This window comes from Rhipicephalus microplus, chromosome X (genome assembly GCF_043290135.1).
Source record: "Rhipicephalus microplus isolate Deutch F79 chromosome X, USDA_Rmic, whole genome shotgun sequence".
NCBI classification, from domain to species: domain Eukaryota; kingdom Metazoa; phylum Arthropoda; class Arachnida; order Ixodida; family Ixodidae; genus Rhipicephalus; species Rhipicephalus microplus.
In genome coordinates, this window is record NC_134710.1 from 299,475,380 (window position 1) to 299,498,567 (window position 23,188).

Below are 23,188 nucleotides of genomic sequence, written 5' to 3' on the forward strand. Positions count from 1 at the left end.
TACCGTAGAGCACCAACCAGCCCAGTCAAGCACTCTGTTAAAAAAGCGCATTTATTGGTCGAGGTCTTCTGCAAAGTGCTCTTCCCCTCAGAAAAAACTTTTCACACTACGGGCCTGCTCATGATATACACAATAAACAAACTGTCATAATAGTGGCAATTCGTTTGTCGGTGATCGACCGAAATGTTTCTTCAAGTCAATCTGCGTGGTTATTTACTGCAGTCTCACTACCAAAGTCCTGTGTAGCATGCACGTCGTATTCGTCCCGATATTGCGAGCTCTGTGACTTCCACTGCGCTGTGCAGTTTTCAAGAAGGACTCACAAACTAACTGATAAGCAGCACGAAGCCATAGGGAAAGAGGCAAGATTAGGAAGCTGATCTGTCAGTTGGAACAAAAACAAGGCTGCAGTGAAGTACCACTTTAGGTCTCTAGAAAAGGTCGATAGAGGTGCATCCAGTGCGCGCTCTTCCTTCATGTAGCTTATTTGAGAAAATAATTGCCTTTTTGTTCCACGTATGCCCCTAAGTCACCCGTAAGCATAAAGTTCATACTTTCTCTCTGCTTTTTTTTACTTTGCTCATCACTTGTTTTATTATGCTTTCCTATTAGATAACAACTCTGAGAGGTGCGGGTGTCAAAATGTCTGACGAAAGTTTGACAATGCACTGAAAGCTGCTGGTTCTTTGGCGCCGTAGTTACAATAAATCGACCATCTAGGCGGATAATGCAATTGTGCGAATTAACTAGAATCATCGTATTAAACTCGCAGCGACATTGCAGAAACGATGTGCACTTTTTCAGGCACAATAAATAGTTACTCAACTGCGATGTAAAGTTATATATACTTAGGCTCCATCCTGCTGTGGCTCTCGTGCATTTTCAATCGCATTATGCGTGTTATATATTCCCTATACTATATGCACCAACGATGGATGTATACCTACACCGAGACTTATTGCCTTTTACATTAGAGAATACTGTGGTAGCGTTAAATATGTGAAAATATCATTCCAGAGTTTCCTTGGAGTGACACTTATTGCCTCCCCGAAGATCGTGTTTTCCATACCGGCCGCGGCGGTCACATTTCAATGGAGGCAAAACGCGAGAGGCCCGTGTACTCTGCGAAGCCTTTGCGTGCTAAAGAACGCCGGATGGCCGAAATTGCCGGACCACTCGTCATAATGATATCGTGGTTTCTGCACGTAAAACCTGAGTTATTCCTAATGTTATGCAACTGCCTTCAAGCAGCAAAACAACGCTGCCACGCTAAAAATAGAAAATAGTGAAGCTGAACTCTCAGATACCATTCTTTTCTTTAAACTGTATACATATGGTTTGCCGACAGCGTCACATATTTAACATGCCAATGTCACTATGTCACTGGAGACACCAGAAGAGTCCCCAGAGGCAAAATGATTCTTTCTGGTAATTTTGTACGCACCCGTGGCTTCCAGCGTTGTTTATCGTGACGGCGACTGCATTCTGAACACGATTCGCGTGTTCATTCAAAATGTTTGAAGAAATAATAAATGTTGCAAGCCTAGCATTATCATTAGATAGATAGATAGATAGATAGATAGATAGATAGATAGATAGATAGATAGATAGATAGATAGATAGATAGATAGATAGATAGATAGATAGATAGATAGATAGATAGATAGATAGATAGATAGATAGATAGATAGATAGATAGATAGATAGATAGATGAAGTCTGGAGTTCGCTAAAGAATGCTTCGCATTTGAAAACTGTAAAGCTATATACGTGCTTAAGAAAAAATGTATCGCCGCATTCGTGTGTGTTACAGTGAAAAAAAAAACAAGTGGTGTTACGATACAGGGAGGTCAATACAGAACATGTTTGCGACTATTAATAAATGTAATCAATCAGATAAAAAAGAAAAGGAAGAAAGAAGGTCTATGGAATGGTTGTAGTGGTCGCGTTCAATGGCAGACGTGAGCTCGGATTGAGGATGTACGTACACTCGGCAGACGTCGCAACAAGTGCGCACCATGGCGAAGCGGCTGGAACGCGCGTCGATCGAGGAAGGGCGGTGAGCCGTGCTCAAGTACCCAATGCAGCATTGGTTGGCAGCTCACGTGAGCATGAACAGTTTGTCAAGAACATTTGATTTAACGTTTTTTCTTAATTTTTTGTATTGAAAGATATGAGAGAAGAGGAAGAAAGAAATCAAAAGAGGGGCTTAGACACCGGAAAGGGGGCGGAGAGATCGACCCAGAACTTTACGTGGGTAACGACAAGTAAATTCAGGTGTCTCCACGGGGGCAACAAAAGAGACCCACTGCCTTGCGCACTGCTGCATGCGCATTGAACTCACGATTTCCGAAGAGGAAAGGATAGAGTTCCGACATGCACACAAGCCCTTATTCTTGGGCAACAAGGACGCTATTAACTGCAGATACAAGGAACACTCACCGACATATACTGTGTATAGATGGAGTGCGGCAAACACCTATATTGTTAAGTTGTACAGAGGTGGGCTCGTAAACAAGTCCCTAGGTATTTACTTTCATGATACACTGTGCAATCAGTGGGATTGAGTGCTTCTGAATCTTCGTAGGATTGCGTTTGTACACATAAGCTATGCGTTGGAAAATGGAACTTACTGATCCCGGGAAGGAAATTTTCAGTTGATTACAAATAGCTTGAAGTAAGCATTTTGAGGCTATGAACAGCCAATTTTGTTGGCGCCTGGAACCAGTAAACTTAAAGAGGATAATAATGATCCCCGAGAAGGACTTAAGAGTATTGCAGCAAGCGATGTAAAAAATAATATAAGAACATCACAAGATTAAAACTTCATTTATTTATTACATGGAGGCAGCTGGTACAGTCGCACTATTGTACTTTTTGGTGACCGTTGACATTCGTGCATGTTAATCTACCTCACTACACTTTCATTGCTGAGACAACCTAAGGTGATGCGAAAAAGTAAAGGGAGATAATGTTCTGCTGACCCGAGTATTTAACGGTACCTGCAAAAAAAAGCTTTGTTTAAAGGACTTCTTAAATGCCCTAAAACCAAATGCAGTGAGAATCATCTCTACTGTGATATATGCAGTGTCTTCTGATACACAGCTTTCATAATGCAGCGAATTGCTCCCACCTTTTACATAATGCCGCGTTTATGTTTATGCGCCACGCAGTTTACAATGCCGGTATGAAAACGGCAGTAAATAGATTGTGAGGCGTCAGGGCAGTGCAGTCGTTAGGACGAATGAGAGAAGAAGACTAAGAACTATCGGTAAAACGATTTATTATTCCCCGCTCTTCATTGCGTGTATCCATGACCTCCCATGAAATTTGACGTGGTCTGCGGATCAAGAGCAGGTTTTGCTGACAAGACAGAAGAGGCATGGTTAGCAAAGTCTAGAAGAGTTGGCTAAAAAAACTTAAAAAGCGTTCCGTGAGGATGAAAAGAAGTGTATTTAAGTACTCGTTTTTCTTTGTTATATACAAGTTAGGACGCAAGATTTATGCGCGTGAAGAAGTGGGAACGATCAGAATCTCGTTATTATAGCGATAATTCATGCAGCTGATATCTCCATCATCATGTAGAACGTGATTTTGGCATTGCTGTGAATATTATCCATCATTAACCCTCCCTCGCTATGCGAGACACGAAACACTACTGGTTTCTGGGAATGCCTGGGATGGGCGGTCCGTCGCACCGGAGTGTTCAAGTTCGGCTGCTGTGTCGCTACGTTAGTCTGTAACCTGAACAATAACAGGGCAAAGAAGTAAAGTACGCGTGAAAAGTGTTCGGTTATTTACCTTTAAAGGGACACTAAAGGCAACCATTGAGTCCATGCTGATTGCTGAAATAGCGGTCCATGAAACCTCAATTAGAGATGTGTAGGGTTTTAACGTTCCAGAACTATAGATACCGTATATTATGAGAGACGCCAGAGTGAAGGGCTTCGGAAATTTCGACCACCTGAGGTTCTTTAACGTGCACCCGAATCTGAGCACACGGGCCTACAGCATTTTCACCTCCATTGAAAACTCAGCTGCTACAGGCCGGATTCAATTCCACGACCTGCGGGTCAGCATGGTCCAGAAACCTTGTAGGGCTATTTTCGTGACGAGGAAATGTTTATTTGAAAATAAAACTCCTTTTTTTTTTGCGGTCCACCCAGCGCTAGCGTATTTCAAATCACCCGCCTGAAACGGACCCGCCTTTACAGCGTGGTCACTGACACTATAGCAGCAACGGAGCGAAATCAGCGGGAGCCACAGCTCAGCAGCAACAACGGCCATTGAACAATTTTCTGTTTGCTTGGTTTCACAGGGCCGTGCTAGAGATGACACCTCCTTTCAAGCCTAACCAGGCGGGAAACTTTTCAACTTCTCGCGCTTTTCCCATTGCAAGGCCACGCGGTTCTTTTTTCTCCGAATCAATTATAAACAGACAAGAAGCATTTTATTACGTGTTGTAATGACCGGAAGGTTCTTTTTTTACTGCAGCTGGTTTGATGAAGAGTTTATGGTAGTAGACGTCAATGGGATTATTTCCAAAATGCCCATCTCGCAGCGTATGTGGTGTTGTAGATTTACATTATTTTTCAATCAGTAGAGCACTGCTGTTGATAACACTGCCATTTCCGACATTCCCAAACATTGATCTTTCACTCTGACGAAAATTCTCATTTGCCTCCATGTCTCTTTGAAGAATAATTTTCCCTGCCGAGAGAAGACCAAACTAGAGCTTGTTCATTATACTTCTCTGTGAATACTCGATGTTCTTCACCTTGAAAATGTGTGGCAACTGATTCATTTTGATTTCACATTGAGTATGACCCGGTAGAATAATTTCCTTTGCCAAGTTTAGTTCGCCCACCGTTGACGGGAACACTGAGTACGGCGGCAACGAGGCGCTTGTCGTCACATCAGCACCCCGCCGAGAGGCTTAAGCGGGGGCGAACAGACCCCACCGGTCGTCGCAGTTACAGTTGGCCCCCCCTGGGTTCACCCCGCGCAGCGCGAGCTTGCGCTCACATATAACACTCGGGCTGGCAGAGAGAAAAGCCCGACGCTCTCGATGGCCATCTGCCTTCTCGGGGCCCGCTGCATCGGCGGAGACCATGAATCCATCTTGGCTGTCCAGCCTTCTCGCCAGCTTCTCACGGACCTGTGGCGCTATGCGGCAGCGACCCTCCAGGGCGGCGGCGCGTCTTGCACGGCCAGCGGTCCGCTGCTACCGCCAGCGTAGCGGTAGCCCTGCGTGTAACAAACAGCTCGCGCCGACGTCTCCCGCTGAGCAGCGCAACGGGAGATGGACAGCGCGATACAAGGACGGACAGAGTCAGGCCCACCGCCGGCACATTACCATTGCTCCTTTATGATGTGTGGCCGCGTGTCGATATAAGAGTCCGTGGGCGGAGTTGTGAGGAGTTGCCCCTTCGAGGCGGTGTTATATAGACGTCTTCTGCGTTTGGTGGGAGAAGTTACACGTGCGGCAATCACACTGAAAGCGTGATGGGTGGCCGCAAGGCTATTGCTGGAAAATACCGAACGAGTGCTTGCGTCAAATGTTACCTGGTTTAACGCGCGCTTTCAGCGGCATTTCGCGCACCAGTTATGCGTATTCTATTAAACCTTTAGGGTTCTATTTTTTAGAGGAAGGGGGGAAAAGGAAAATTTAGATGGTGCAGGGCTACTATTGTTTTTTATTGTTCATCAAGAAGCTGTGAGAGTATTGCTATTATACAGTGTTTAGGAAGACACAGACAGAACAAAAATACAAAGAGGTTAAACAGGTGGCACCCTGATTACAAATTTTTCCTTCTTCTTTCCTTCCAACACTGGGTCATTGCAGTCGCAGGTGACGCCACCTGATTGTCACATCACGGCACCCACTCTGTAATCATATATCGTTCTCAGAAACCAGTGTAGCTATAAGGCTTTGTTTGCTGGCACGTGGCCTAACACTTGCACAGTGGCACTCGATGAATCTCACAGACGCCCATTTACACAACTCTGATCCCAATCTGAAGCGCTGTTTTATTCAAAAATTTCTCGAGCTGAGGAAAATATTTTGAGCCGCCTGTGGCTTGGCGTGGCATTCACAATTTCATACTCCTTTCTTAATGGCATGGCCAGCAGCTCTACTTATAGCCACTGCAGCTAAAAAAAGGCAATCTCTCATCTCCTGTGTGAGTGTAACCGTTTCAATGCCTCAAGACAAGAACTTTCAGATGCGATAGACAGGCCGGATAATCGCTTTTTGCCGAAACAAAGGATTCTGGGACGCTGGCTGAGTCGCTCCTTGCGGAGAACTGGTCTTCAAGACAGACCTTGGCATCCCTTTCCTCTATCCCTTTCCATAGTGTGTCTATCATTCCGATTATACTAAACTAATCAACATTCCTGCCTTTCCCCTCTCTCCTGCAGTCCTTCCTTTCTTCGCCATTGCCAGAGGCAGAGTTTATAGCGTGTGCTGCGAGCTGGCGCGTTCTGCGTCCGTCTGGTGTCTCTTGAAGAACCAAAGTGTTCACTTATGGGACATTCACCCGTCGACGTCATTGCGTGATGCGGCGCTTCGTGAACCAGTTTTATTATATGGTGTGATCGCCAGTGAAACAGTATGGGCAACGTGCAAACATGGCGGATGCACGTAGAAGCGGTACTGAGTAGGAGACGGGGTTTCACAGATTAATTTGACGCCAAAAACTGAGCATGTGCAGAAACTGCATCGTCATTGAAGAAGGCCTACACTGCATTGCACCTAAGCACTCCGCGTTGCTGTGACTACCGACGTGCCCGTTATCGGCGTTCGCTGTTGTGATCCCAATGCATTATTTTGCTTTTACCACTTGAAAGGCAACATCACATCAAATATCCTCGAAAATGTTTCCATTGCTTGAAGAGAATGTCCATGCGAGCAGAAACATTCTCGCGTGGTCTGTCTATTGCGCGTGAGAACATCTTGCATGCGGTAAATGCACAAACATTTCATGCGAGCATGCTATATATAATGCTTGTTCCCTTTGTGTGCCTATAGTACGAGCAAATAAAATGTTCGGGGTGCACGTTAACGATGACAACATCCTTACATTACATGTCTGAGATATTGGAACATTGCGCAACAAGTTCTGTGCAGCCTTCCTTATTTCGCATGTCGTTATTGCTCGCTTAGTGTCGACGTAAGGTAACATTAAATATATATATATATATATATATATATATATATATATATATATATATATATATATATATATATATATATATATATATATATATATATATATATATATATATATATATATATATATATATATATATATATATATATATATATATATATATATATATATATATATATATATATATATATATATATATATATATACACGAAAAAACGAAAGGCCGTGCTTTTGGAGAAGGTCTAAGAGGTCTCTCTTTTGCTCGGCAGTGAGGTGAGGACTTATCGTGTCATTTAAAGCAACAGTGGCAGCCTTCATATCAGTTGTAGCAGACAAAGGCGTTGTTCTGCGTGAAGGGGAACCAGCGAAAAAGGCTCGCTGTCAGCGAAGCAGCTCACAGCAGTGCCCTGGGGCAGCATCACTGGCGAAGAAGTTGGGTTCAAGGCGGTGGCCAATGCTTTACTGTCGTTAAACCGCACAAGGCCGGGTGCTATAATAAGCCCCGCAGGTTTGGAGCGAACTGATGGAGCTATGAACACGTCATTGTTAACTATAGTATCCGAAGAGATCGTGATAATTTGTTCATCTCCTGGCGAAATGAAACAATCAGCGGCAGCAACTGTATGGATCGACATCGGATTAAATCTCAGAAACTGACATTTGAATTACTCGCTGACGACACGATATGAAAGCTGATGCTGAAGAAAGGAAGGCCCATCCTAAAATTACTGTGTGGGTGCACCAAGGAAGTACAAGAAAGTGAATGTGGTGAAGAATGTCATCTATGAAAGGCGGACTGTGCAAACACTTGAAGGCTGAATAGGGACTCCATCTGCGCAACGAAGGGGAGGGCCATCGTATGGCGTTCTAACTTTTTTCAAGCGGGTACAAAAGTCTGCACGAATTACGGAAAGTTATGCGCCTGTGTCTACCAGTGCCTCTGTCTGTATACCTTCAACATACGCCAATAAAACATTCGATGGGCGATCCGGAGAAGTTTGAGCAGTTCGAAAGATGCAGCTTTCCCTCCCAAAGCAGCACTGTTTAGTTTTCCAGTTGGCGGTCGGGAATTTAAGTAGAAGGTCGGAGAGGAGAAGAGGAAAGCCGCATCGGTGAAGGTGAGTGACGACGTGAAAAAGGGGGACTGCCAACTGAGCCAAAGTTCTGCGGAGACGGCGACCGACGTGTGCTGTTCTGCTACAGTCGGCGATAGGGTGGTCCAGTGGGATAGAAGTCGTCCCGTTCAAAGTTATCGTAGGTTCGTCTTTCATCTCGCTGATGGCGTCAGAAAAACTTTGAAATGTGACCACGGATTCCGCAATAGAAGCAAGTCGGGCGCGAAGTGCGCCAGTCGTTGTAAGGCTGGGAAGATGGTCACGGTGCGAGTGAGTTGAGTGAACCATGAAATTCGGGCGCTGGTAGCTGCAATGGCTTTGCTGGGGTGCAGGTGTCCTAGCAGCAACTTGAGCATAAGTTGGCATGGCCACAGGATATGAGCTCGGAACTGGTGTGACTGTCATCGAGGCCAGGCTTTGCTGGGGCGCAGGTGTCGTTGCAGCACCGTGAGCATAACTTGGAATGGGCACGGGATGTGAACTCGGAACTGGTATACCTGTGATCAAGGCCAGTTCCTCCCTCACAACGTCACGTAAACTAGTAGCAGGTGGTGTCGTTCGGATATCAAAGCGGCGAGGTGAAGCTTGTGCATTAAGTTCCTCGCGGATGATAGAGCGGATCAATGCACGCAGCTCTGTTGTATCATGACTTGAGCTCAGATCAGACATATCAGGTTGCACCCGAGCGGTCTGAAGCTATATACTCAAGGCGCTGACAAGTAGCGACAACATCGGCTACGGTCTGGGGATTCTGCACCACAAGCACTATAAAAACGACAGCCGCAATGCCTTTTAGCAGGTGGCGCACACGGTCGTTTTCCACCATATACATGCCGATGCGGCGGCAAAGGGCGAGAACATCTTCGATGTAAGAAGTGTAAGACTCACCGGGGCGTTGAACACGTGCACCAAGCCTCTTCTTGGCGATATCCGAGCGCACTGACGGGTTGGCGAAAATCTGGTGGAGCTGGCGTGCAAAGGCAGGCCATGTCGGAAAATCCATGGCGTGGTTGAAAAACCACGTTTTTGCGACGCCGCTCAAGTAGAATGCAACGTGGGTGAGTTTCGCAGGCTGATCCCAGTTGTTGATAACACTCACGCGGTCATAATCCTCGAGTCAGTCTTCAACGTCTTCACCCGGAAGCCCTGCGAACAGCGGAGGATCCTTTTGAGGGCTGGTGACCAGGTGAGAAGGGTTTCTTGGCGGGGGGAGCGGTGGCGAAGCTGGCGCGCTGGGTTGGTCGGCTTGCGACATTACCGAACCCAAGTCGTTTGAGCGGCGGCCTGAACGGAGCTCGAGTGATGTGATCTAGAAGAGGCTGGAGTTGTCCGAGATCGCGAGAGGAAGCAGGAACGCGTGCAGCACTCTCCACCACTTGTAAGATGGCGTCGAGTACCCTCAAGACTCTTCTTTATTGCCTCGAGTATGTACCCCGCAACCTAAATTTGACTGGTGATCATGAGTATGTACAGATGAAAAGATGGGACGCACAAATAATGCTCACACTTATATATATATATATATATATATATATATATATATATATATATATATATATATATATATATATATATATATATATATATATATATATATATATATATATATATATATATATATATATGAGATATAACAGACAATAATGCCAAGGAATGTATAGGGGAAGTTATTAGAACAAATGTAATGTAAATAAGAAGAAAGAAAAGTGGGTGAAAAAATAACCTATCGTGAGCAGGACCAACCTGCTCCCTGTAGGTCATTTTTTCACCCACTTTTCTTTCTTCTTAATTTCTTATTTACATTTCATTTGTTCTAATAACTTCCCCTATACATTCCTTCGCATTATTGTCTGTTAGATCTTATTAATATATATATATATATATATATATATATATATAATAGAAATTTGGAAATTTGGAAAGTGTTGGCAGGAGTGTCGGAGATAAAAATGGCATCCACTACAACTTGGAGCGGAAATATTCTTCGAAGAGCATTGCACAAAAAGTAAACAGACGCAAAAAAAAACGCTAATATATCGGTGCATCCACTGCTTAAAGTTCAAGTGGCGAGCTGTATCTTCAGCACGTGTTTCTGATGGTAAGCCTCCGCGACGCATTCTAGGCCCAATGAAGAATAATCCGCCGATATGGCGTCTGCGAGGCGTTCGCGTACTCCACTCGTAAAAATACATGGGCCCCGTCACCGGGAGCAAAACACGCGGGCGCACGATGACGACGCAAGGGCGAGCACGCGCGCAAAAACACGCACGGCCCGTCCCGCCTGAGAAGAGACAGCGCACGCCGATGGCGGAGGCATCTGTACTTCCGCGTGACGAAAAGCGTGGGAGAAATCTGCTGCTGGTGGCGATGGAGGGGGGGGGGGGGGGGGGAGCGCGCGTATTCTGCCTCGGAGCGCAAAGACTACCTGGCGGAGGCCGCAATGAGTGATGCCAGACGCGACCTGATGACAGAGCCCTGGTGAAACGAGACACCAGAGGGGCGGGATATACACTGGCGTAAACAGCCCGGCGCGCCGCGAGCTGCATGTGTACGCTCGTCGCCGGCGATTACGGCGGAAGCACCGAATGGCCGGGAAAGAAGGGACGCCCGAGCTCAGCCTCGCAGTTACGATACTAAGAGCGTCGCCGAGGAGCTTGGGCATGCTGCTTGCCTTCCGGAAAGAAAAAAAAACCTGTCCGCTCCCCACTGACAGTGTGGCGACGGAAAATGACGTTGGCGATCCATCCTCAGTCGCCAGTTTGGATAGGGTCAGCCACTGGATAAGTGACTACAGCCTAAATGCACTCACTATCTATAACCCGGAACAGAGTTTATCTGCTGCCAACTCAAGGTGTGCTTTTCTCGCTCAGATGATGCATCCACCATTTTTAAGGATTAATTTACGACCATAACTTGGTTTTCCTAGCTAAGTTCTCTCGGCTAGTACTCTCCACCTCTTCTATGAGAGACTGAACCATCAGTTTATAAAGAGCGGACAATGAATACTTTTTATTTTGTTATTATATATGATACCAAAGAGAGGCACACATAAAGTGCTGGCAGCTCCTTTGCTCTTAATTAGGTAAATGTACGGCTTATGGGGTACAAACATACACATGCAGCCATGTGAACAAATCACTGTTTCATCAGAGTGTTCATAAATGTATGTGTGCGTGTGGTACATACAAGATATGGGTTCGGTAGCACATGCCAATTAACAATGTCCAAGATATAGCAAAAGTCGAAAATGCTTACAACAATGCCTCTATAAAGGAGCACTGTAACCAACATACATCACATACAGTTTTGTTATTACGCACAGAGGTTACTAGCAATAACACACTCATAAACAGAGATGTTAAAAATACTAAAGTGGTTGACAGTCTACAATGCCCCTCTTCGAAGTAAAAAAATTATGTTGATTGAGTGGTCCTCTTCCTCCCTTAGTTCGAGCGCATATTCAAAAATTGTCAATAACCAATCGTGCAGAGCGTGTTCGAAATGCTCAATGTTTTTAAAAAGTCAATCAAAAAGACATAAAAAGTAATCAGACTCTTGCAACGGCTGTCCGTGGAACTACGACGCCATTTCGCAGTTCCTAAAGTGCAGCGGTCTTCAGAGCACAATGCGTTGTTCTCCTTGCAACGTAAGCTCCAATTCAGCATCCAGTTAGTGAAAACAAACCGACAACAGCATGCATCTATACCTAAGGATGAAACAATAGCCTGGGAAAACGTGGTAGCCCCCCGCTCTCCGACTCTGTTCCTTCCCAAGAGTTTAAAGTGACACGCGTGTATATAACAGCGTGCACGACGCTCTACTCCCACGGCGACCAGACCAGGTAAGTTCTCTCGGATATCGTATATGATCGCCGGACGGAAAAGCCGCCAGTGACGCCACCGTGGCGGCGGCGTAGCATTGCGCATGAACGGCGGTGAAACCCATAAGAGCTGTGGCGCGGCGGCCTCGCGTCTCTCTCGCTGTCGGGGCGTGCGGAAAGAATAAACGATGTCTGTCACGGTGATCGATGAGCCGCTGATCGAGCCAGATCGGTCGCCGTCTTCCCCGCATCGTGGCCCCCGCGTCCGACGATGGGACGCCCCGATTTCAACGCACTGCGATGCTCCGCTCCTGCACCCTCTCCACCCCTCCGAAGCTCCTTTTCCCCACCGTATAAGACTCGGTAGTAGCAGACACGCAGGAAAAATCGAAAGCAAGAGGGAAGGACGCGCGCACGGGGAAAGGGGCAGCGTCACCTCCCGTGCTTCTGCAGAAGACCCACTGCCTTCTTTGGGTGGTGCAAGAAGGCAAAAAAGTAACCGGCCTCACTCGTCGTGACGACGCTGCCACGTTTGTCTTTTCTCTCTCCCCGTTGCTCGAGTTCCTGTGTGATCGGTCCACTAAATCATTCCTATACACACTGTCCCCGCCACCATGAACGCGTCTGTGTGCCTTACGCGACCGGTTGCTGTGGTTGCACCGTAGATAGGCGCTGGGCGATGTGCGCGCGTTACGCAGAAGCGCGGGCCAGCGCTTTCGCCTCAATCTGCGGCCCATCAAGCGCGTGTCCGAGGAGACGATGCGCTGCTCGATCCGTGGCGCTTCCGCGGCGAGACGCATAAACGTATATGGGAGCCGACCGAGCTGGCGGCGTGGCTATGGAGATATATTAGCGTGCGGCACCCGGTTATCGCGGCGGACGTTCACTCTGCGCTACCGGCCCCATAGGCCGGGCTTGACGAATGCGAATCGACAGCATCGATATGCGTGTCCTCCTCCGTGCGTTATTGGGCCGCGCCGCGCTTTAAATCTGTTTTCTCAGGCGCGGCGGAGATTCAGTCGGTGATTCTTTGACGGAAGAGCGGGGAGCAACAGAGATCGCTTCTAAACAACGATTGCGTTCTGTTGCTCCGTCTCTTATGAGGCTTTGGTTGGAAGTTCTTAGATTGCCCGATTGGTAGGTGATTGCTGCGAGGATGGGGCACCGAATGCATTGCGTAGTAACTTGAGCGACCGTCTATAACGTATCCAACTGGAGACTTTTGATCAAATTAATGATCACAAAAAATTTATTTAAGTGCCGAGTGCCCTGGACGATTTTGCGTGATCTCGTTTTGCAGTGTAAAAGGAGGTATACTATAGCGGCCAACAAGGCTCTAGACGCAGGTATATTTAGTACTTGTATGTATTTCAGTCTACGCGTTATTGAGCAGCGTTCTATTCGTCATGTTCTTATCGTGGAGAGTGTTGCTCTAAAGAGTAGAGCCAATAACAATTCCGACGCAACAAAAGCATAAAAGAATATCTGATAGTTGTCAATACAGGCAAATTGTATTTGTACGAGAGCGAAGTCATAAGTGTATTGAGAACGTTTGTGGCATGCACCATAAGGAAGCCCTTAAAGTCAGTTTTACCCGGCCTGACATTTTTATCAAATACTCCAAATGTATCGCTATGGGCCGTGCAAGTTCGTCACGACACCACGAACCTTTTTTTTATGTGTCGCGATATTAGAGCATAGGTTTACCACACTTTCTGTTACCTATGTGAAACTTTCCTGCCGCCAGTTCTGCATCAGTGGCTTGCAGTCATTTTAAATATCTGCATGGCTCGATTTTCAAAACAGCTTCACTATTCACACTACACAGTTTCAGTGCAAATATTACAAGTTTGAGCTCTCGCTTAAAGCCGTAATCATATGCGACTTGTCGCGTCTCGCACCCTCAACCGGTAACCCGTGGTTAGCCTGTTCAAGCAAAGAATCTCGTGCATTGCTCCCAGTTATAATGTTGAGGCGCGCGAGCTGCACGTTCACTTCGTCTTTGCAGCGTTCGAGTGACTAAATAAAAATTGGCTGATCCCACGTACCGTGGGAATCGATCATATGTGAAGCACGAATGAGGGAGGTTGATAGGTCCCTTTGAAATGAGCACAACGTTAGGAGGTGGATGTAAATTATACCGTGCATCCCTTCCATATCATGACTATCATGTTTGCGTCTGGCACTGGGGTGCATCATCCCTTCACGTCACGTAATACCAAATTTGGTATAAGTGAAATTAGCAGGTAGTCATCTCTTACAATTAGTAGTAGGTAGTTAAATAGTAGGTAGTCATCCCTTACATGACCCGCATTAGACGATTATCATGTTTGGTCGTGTCATTTACCTTCGTCGTCTATTCAAGTGACGTGATACCAAATTTGGCATATGTGGAGCTAGTGAAACGACCTCGAGTGCACTATGAGCGTAGCTTATAGTCATGTTTTACATGACATGCATGTCATGATTATTATGTGTGGACGTGTCGTATGCCTTCGTCTATAATTCGCGTCCAGTAATACCAAATTTGGTATATGTAAAGCTAGCGAAACGACCGCGAGTGCACCATAAGCGCGGCGTGTGGTCACGTATTACATGACATGCATGTCATGATTTCCACGTTATGGTCGGTCACTTATGCTCGCCATGCAGTCATGCCATTATAGGGAGTTTTAGAATACCGTTTGCAAGCGCTTCGGGCGTTGTGGGCGTAGCGGGCGCCATATGAGTTTTACAATAGCGTTTGCCCGGCAGCGAACCGCAACGCGCGATCGCAGCGACACCGTAGCCTCGAAACCAGCGCTTGCAGGCCACATGCAGGCCGCCATTACTGCACGTAATTTCGAATTTTTCGCGTGCGGTACGCGAACGCGAACGCCGACTAGCGTTACGACGCATGCGCAGGGGCAGCGACCGCACCGCAAGGGCTCGCGGTGCGCTATTCTAAAACTCCCTTATATCATACGAGTTTTGTAATATTTCATGTGAGCGAAACCACCGCAAAAGCAGGAAGACCATGAAATGTAAATATAAAATTTATGATATACATATGATTTTCATATTATGACTGGACAGTTATCCTCGTCATACTGTCATGTTATGGCGTACCAATTTCGGTACAGATACCATTATCGAAAAGGCCAGGAGGCCTAAATGTCGTAGGCGGCTAGATAGATAGATAGATAGATAGATAGATAGATAGATAGATAGATAGATAGATAGATAGATAGATAGATAGATAGATAGATAGATAGATAGATAGATAGATAGATAGATAGATAGATACGGTCAAAACCACCGAAGTTCGCTAAGAAATTCATTAAAAAATTGGCCCCGTATCTGCATTTTACACTGCAAATGTCGTCGAAAGGCGACAGTCTTGCGTCTGGAGAGAGTGAACAAAACGTTTATTTTATGTTCTATGCAAGAAAATTGGTGAATGGTATTCTGGAGACGCTGCGTTAGCATGCCTCGAGCGTGCAGCGGAGGCGAACGAGTGCATCGAGGCACGTCACACGTGAGAGATGAGCGCTATCTGGCAGTTATCTTGGAAAACGAAGCGTGTGGCGTGCGAACCTGTCTCGGAGGCGATAACGTGTAGAACGCAAGGCGACGGGTAGTGGCCACCACCGTGTCGTCTTAGCAAAGCGTTGGAAACACTTGCCTTTTTGTGCAGGCATTGCCTGGCCAGCGCAACGTGTTAAACGCTACGGTCCTTATAAATACTTATGTATTTTTTTCTAGTAAGAGACACACATGCAGAGCGATGGAGGCGGAAATGTTGTAGGCCCGTGTACTCAGATTTTGGTGCACGTTAAAGAACCCCAGGTGGTCGAAATTTCCGGAGCCCTCACGGCGTCTCTCATAATCATATAGTGGTTTTGGGACGTTAAACCCCACATATCAATCAAATCAACACACATGCAGAATATTGACGTGTTGTTACGGTGCCTGAGATATGTGCAATAATTGCTTTATTAATTGAGAATCACACAAACATGAACGCTGAATCTGGAGAATATTGGTGGGCGCTTCGGATGGGGTCGGCTGTTCGAGGTATTGTTAAGGACGAACAATTAAAAAAATGTGCAGACAGACAGACAGACAGACAGACAGACAGACCAAAATTTTTGCGCCGAAGGTCCCCAAGAAAGACTGTCGTCTTTAAAAAAAGCTGCAAAAGTGGCGTTCGCTTGGCTATAGGCTAACCGAAGGATATACAACTTCGCGGAGAAGACGCTTGGTGGTTGTGACTGAGCCGGGGCCTAGTAGATTGTGCAGATTGTGTTTCAGGTCGAGGTGGTATGCCATGCCGAACGACAAGCACGCAATGAGACGCGACGAGCCAAAACGGCTTGTCGGATACTAACGTGACGTTTGTGGGAACAGCGCACGCCGGCTACGGAGAGATAGCGTCGCGTTTCGAGCAGTAGCGGTTCGCGTGGCCCACTTGCGTGCTTCAAGAAGGAAAGCATGCGCGCTACCCGAGAGGTGCCTTGGCTACCAGGAATGACGGATGCTGGCACCCGCGCTGGCCGATTGCTGCTGCCCGGAGAGAAGAGAGCCGCGCCACTGTCTCGTGTCCCCGTGCAGACCCTACAGTATGCGGTATATAATAAGAAAAATAAACGGTTGTTTGTTTTGTGTTGAAACCTCCGTCGTCCTTTCTTTAACTACGGCTGGGACGCAGCAAGTCTGATATCTAGAGTTTAATAAACTAGTTGCCGTACGTTAGAATTTTTAATGCATCGCCAGCATGATTTTTGCCTTTGAACCGCCTTAGCAATAATGCATGACACCCTCATTTTTTTTTTTACTTGGTGCACTTTTCTCCGCGTATAGAAGGGTCATAAAGTATTGAAGTCCATATTATATCAGGTCATGGACTAACCTGACGTATGGCGGAGCTACGTAGTGTTAATTGTTAACTTAAATAGCTGGTACTGAGTAAAAACGTAGAAATGTCCTCTGGAGCTTTCACCCGTGCGCAGCATGGCTTTATTTTTAAGGAATAAAGAGCAAGACCATATCACCCCCCCCCCCCCCCCGCTGCATTTATAAAAAGAGGCCCTTCGGTGAATTCTCGTTTTCACTTTACAGCGAAAAGAAACGGGTTGGCACTTCACCAACCCTTTCTCTATCGTTGTAGCGGTCAGCACTCCGGTATTGCTTAACGAAAACTTCAAGCAGGTAAGAAGTCTTCTTTTAGTCCAACCTGTGTAAAGAGGGTCACTTTGTTTTCAGCATATAAACACAGACTTCAAACGTACGAAAACGATGTGAGCTGCTCCGGGTCTGGGATGGAGCAATGCTATTCTAACAAATATATGCCCCCGAATACTGCCCGCCACCTGTGCGAAGCCGAACAAAATTAAGCGCTCAAGGCATACGCAAGTTCACATGAATGGGAGTTATGGCAGATATATATCCAGCATAACTCCCATTCGCAATCCAATTCAGAGCCACTCGTAACCGAAGTGAGTGAATGAGAATAAACTCGATGCCTTGGTTACTAGTTACACTGGATAACACTCCCAGATTTCACGCACAGATATACTGAGCAATGCGGACGGGGGAACGCCCGCCATCTTAGCTCAAGAGGTAGAGCATATGATGTGTAATTCGAAGGCTGTGGGTTCCTACACCACCGATGGCAGAGGTACTTTTTGTAGCATTAGCTACACTGGCCTCACTGAGCCAATTTCGCGTGGCACTAATCTGCGCATGCGCAATGATACTCCGCCGCCAACGCACGCGGCTCGCCGCCGGTGTGCATGCAATTCAATGCGCTGCGCAGACGATTAGTGGTGTCACGCACCGGACCCGGCACCTCCTTTGCACACGGCCACGGCCGCGCGCGACTCGCCGCCGCCGGTGTGCGCTTTCCAGAGGAGTGCCGTCATAGCCTTGGTAGACATATGGACGCCGACGCGCGCGCATTTCCTGTGCAGTCGCCATCTCACACTGCGCTGGAGCCGCTGATAGGGACTCTCACTGGCGGTTGCCACTTTGGTATAGCCACGGAGAAGGAGAGTGCAAATGCTGCTCAACGGTGCAGTAGAGCGGAGAAGCCTAACTCATCGAATCCCGAAGTAGTTGCCCGGCAAAATAAATATACATGTGCCACATAATACGTATACCGTGTATGTGTCATTGGAACAGCTGTAAGCATGATATCTGGAAAGCTAAAAATAATCAGCTGAACGTTTGCTAACGCTACGTATATCCTGGCATAGCTGAGTAAGCCACTGCAATTTTTTATCCACTTTTTGCATCTATATGAATGTCATAATAACTACACTACAGGTTCAAATGATAAATAATGCTCTCGATGAGTTCCTTGTATTACCTCGTGTTGGAGTTATTAGGTTTTATTAAGGCACGTGTAGGCTTGCACGCCGCAACAAAGATTGCACCGCGTCCCAAGTGTGTACTTCTCAGCATCATTTCGATACCTCTAAAAGAGGGCAGCTTTGTGTCTGCGAACTGAAAAAGCCCACCTTTCGTTGAACGTGATGAGCACAGCTCAGTCTATCTAATGTTGAATTCCAATGGCGAAGTCGGTGCAGCCGACTGACTTCGCGAGCGAGCGCTCGACTCTGGCGTAGAGCAAATCTTCCAAATCCGCCATCGGAACACAACCCGCCCTGCTGGAGCAAGGCGGAAGCTGCCGCGTTACCCAAGATACCTTGCGCGTGCTCTTTTCCGCTGTCTGTTTCCCACATGGATTACCAGCATCGCCGCATCGTTCTTTTGCTTGTTCAGCGCTATTCACCTGTGTGGAATGGATATCACGCCAAGCGTGCAACAGCTATTGTCCACGATGTCTGCTGTCGCTATCGAGTAGCAGAAGCATTGCCGCACGCTTTGCCGAGGTAGCCGAGCCGTCCATGCCGTCCGCCATTATCAACACAACTGGCGCCGCGCCAGCCGCGCCCCCAAGCAGGCAAACGTGTTAAAGGAAATGCGTCACGCTGAGTTCAGGTCCACTCCACCGATTTCGGCGGAGCAGTTTTTCCTGCTCCACGGAGGGACTCCCGCTCTGAATCTCCTCCGGCTCTCTCATTGGAACTTTTGACTCTCGCTCTCACTCTGTCATTGGAACACACTTGCTCTGAAAGGAGCAGAAAAACTTGCTCCGACTCCGCCATTGGAATTCAACATAAGGCAGGGGGGCCCACTCCCGTTTTCTACGGATCACCAGCGTCTTCTTCAACGGTTATTTAGAACGCGTTATTTGCGAATACTTTGACGCACAAGTTGACGCGCTCTTGTAGTTGAATCCTTTCGTTGTGAAATCTACGGTAATGGCTGATAGGATTGAGCCGCGCAGGCCGGTTAAGTACACTGGAGCACGAGCACGGAGAGCGCGAGACGGTCGGCGCGACTCAGACGCGCCGGACGTCTTCAGCAAGACGATCGCGTCGACGGCGAGGGGGCGCACGTCACGCTCCGGAGACCGGCCGCGGGCTCGTGTTTCTCGAGCAGACCTCACGAAGAGGATCGGGTTGCTCCCTAGGCGGTTCTGACAACGAGCACTGCGAGCTGCCTTGTCTGCGCTGCGGTCGCACGCCGCGCCGCTGCCAGTACCGCGCGCGCCGAAGCGACGGAGACAGACGGTCGGAACGCGTGTGAGAAACGGCTCGGAACGCTATTGGTGGCTGCTGTCGTCGCAGAGAGAGACTTGACACAGATTGCTGTGGCCGGCTTGAAGAATGTGCCGCGACTTATATAGAGAGATGAACAACTTCCCAAGGCCTGCTCGCCTGTATGCCCCCATCATGAGCCGCCCTGCAATCGTCGTGGATAGATCATCCCGCCACGCTGAGATCTCATAACAGAGTGTCGCTTTGTCAGGTGCATATGCGCACATATCAAAAAGTGAATAAAAGCCAGCTCACAGATATCGCTGTTAGAAGCTTTCCTTGTAACTTAATTCACAAGTTTTCTTGAGGATTAAAAATATAAAAAGATAAATAAACTTTCTTAATACCTGCTTCATAAAGTGAGCTGCTTCCTAAAAAAAACCAACAAGCACAAATAAAAAAAAAGTGAGTGAAAGTTCAGCTGTGAGGAATTTGCTGGCCTTTGCAGTGCGAGCTAATTCCTTTGACGCTTGAACAGATAATTTTTCTTCTCAGCTTCTTCAAGAAACCCGCATAATCTGAAGTTGAAGGTAAGGCATTGTTTCACTCTTAAGAATTCCACCCGCAAGCAGAACAGAGACCAAAAACAAACCGAACGGCCTGTCACGCCGGCTTCCTTTGAGGCGCCCATTTACTTTCTGTTAGACACCCGGAGGATGGTTATTTTTAGTTTCCCATCTCTCATGACGTTCTACCCGGCTAACTAACGCGGCGTCTCTATATATACATTTCGTGTTTCTGATCCACCTCATTTTTCTTTGGTTTTTTTTTCCTGACGTGAGGCTGTGGTAAAATGAGGTGCCATGCTGAAAAAAAAAAAAAGATTAACGATGGCGTAAATTGCCAAGCAGCCTACTTTACACGCGTAGAAAGGGCTTAAAAAGCAACAAATGAGGAGTCGGCCTGGATGGCCACGTTATGTCCTGCAATGTAGTGAGTTTGCATTTCATACAAAGAGAGAGAAATCTCAACTACAGTGCACCAGAAACACTGCGCGCTCTCGATAACTTAGCTAACAAAGTAACACAGTTTAGCCACGCAGAGAGACAGAGAGAAAACGAGAGGACGTAAATGTAAATAGAAAGCATGGATGTTAAGCAGAAGATACTAAAATCAATTCGCTACCCGACACTGGGGAAGGGAGACAGGTAAACAAGAAGGATAAGAAATGAGCCATCAGTGATTCAGCACCACGTATCAGGCACTTAGCAACACTATCTATTCTTCCTCAAACTTGCCTCACAGGTGTTCAAGTGGGCATGCTCTGATAATAATGATAACATATAGAATCACAAAGTGGATGTGGGGATAGAATGAAGGAGTATAATACGCAACTAATTCATTATTCACTTAGTGGTGCATTGTCATACAGCTATTCAATACTTTCATGCGCAATGTGATCACAGGAAAATTTTGAGACTGAAGACAGTGGTGAAAGCTCGACCACATCTAACGATTATGGTTCCTTAGTACCCTGTGCATATCAAATTAATTTAACACATCGTGTCATGATGAGTCATGCGTTCCACGTGGTTGTATCGCAATTTTTACATTCACTGCTCACCTGATGGCTACAATATTGCAGGAATTTAAGCTAACGAAAATAAGTAAATGTCTTTCTTGAAGTATATATATGAGCATACCTATCATAACGCTTCACGCACCACCTCGTGTCATGTAAACCTAGTGTGCTGATTATATTGCGCCAGCTTACTGTTGAGGTCAAAATGACCCCTACACTATGTGCATTACATTCACAACGAAAGAGGTACTGACCTTACATGCGGCGTTCATCATTTCCCGATTTATTACAGATAGGACTAAAGGTGCAAGCTAAGACAAATGAGGAGGAGGAATTGACGTTTATTGTGCAAAACGGTATAGCGGTGTAGGTTCCGCTTCTTTATATGGGAGGTTTCCTCATTCCAGGAACCCTCTGGCCTTCGCTGCCTCTTTGGCCCTGGCGACGAGACGTCTTTGTTGGTCCATGTCCTCCGAGGCGAACTTGGTCTCCCCCGTTTCGAGAAGGTGTGAGTTTTCTTGACGAGCGTCACAGGTATCCGACGGCGGCGATAGGTCTGTGCGCGTATTCCATGGGCATTCTAGGATCATGTGGGCCAACGTGTGAGGTGTGCCGCAAAACGGGCAAAGATATTCCTGTAATGTTTGGGGCAATCTGTGCATCAGTATACCGTGTTTTTAAGTGTTGCATTGAAGCCTCCTTAGTATGGTGCTGTCACAAACCAGCACTCAGGAAAGCGCGCGCCGCCGAGTTCTGGTGACATTGCTGATACCAGGTGCCAGAGAGTCACTCCGAAGCCAGTAGTAGAGAAGAAAACAAACATCAAAGGACTCCTCAGGCGCGCTGTGTCCACCCCCCCCCCCCCCCCTTCGGAGGCGCACTTTAACCGACCAACCTTCTCGCATCAGCCGGCGAGAGATAGCTCGAAAAATCTCGAAGGAGAGAGGCGTGGTGATGTATAGTTGTGTTACGTGTCGTGGCCGGTTCTCGAAACGTGTTGCCCTTTCTCCAGCATTGGCTGAGCATCGCGCCGACGAAACGATTCGAACATTTCTGGAATCAAGCGTGGAACGTATATAAGTGAGCAGCGGAAAGTGGTGATGAGGAGACGAAGACAGTTTACGCCAGTGTGCGTAGGGTCATTCTGCCGTGTCGTCAAAGGCTTTTGTCGTGAGTGACAAAGCTGGTGATGAAGAGGGTTTCCGCCTGAAAGGTGAAGGCTGGTGCTACCAGCAGAATATTGTGAGTCTACCGCCAGAGAGCGTGACACGTCCTGCAATCGCAACGCGTGGGAAGCCGACGTGTTTCCGGGGAAGTTTGGTGCTTGGAGAGCAGACATCATAGACGCGAGATTTCCCGGAAGAGAAATTTCGGGGCAGCGAATCGACAACAGCGCTGGACTCTGAGTGAGTGATTTCTGAAAAAGTATCATTCAATCTTTGTTCCACGAACTTTGGACTGAATAAGTTCACGAACACATTAGTCTTCAAGTGTGTGAGTTGATAAGTGTCTTGGTTGTTTCATGCATGTGATTGCATTGCAGCGAGTATTGTTGTTTTGTTCATTGCTTCCAGTGTATCTGATTGCACGGTGCAATCCGCTGTTAGATTGGTGACATATTGGATTGAACTATTGCTGAGTGTGCATATTTGTGTATTGTTTGATCTGCAATATTTGAGAATATAATTTTCTTTTGTTTATAAACTCTCGGCTCTGACGCGTTCTTTGGACCGTAGCCAACGTCTGGTGGCACGCCAAATAGGACCACTTCTAAATTGTCCGTGCTTTCATGGTGCAGTTCAGGGGGCCGGTACTTCAGCTCTCAGAATTAGCCCGATCGCCTCCCTAATTAACGGGACCTGTGACAGGTGCCGTCCTCTTTGTTGAACTTTGAGTGTGGTGGTGGGTATACTC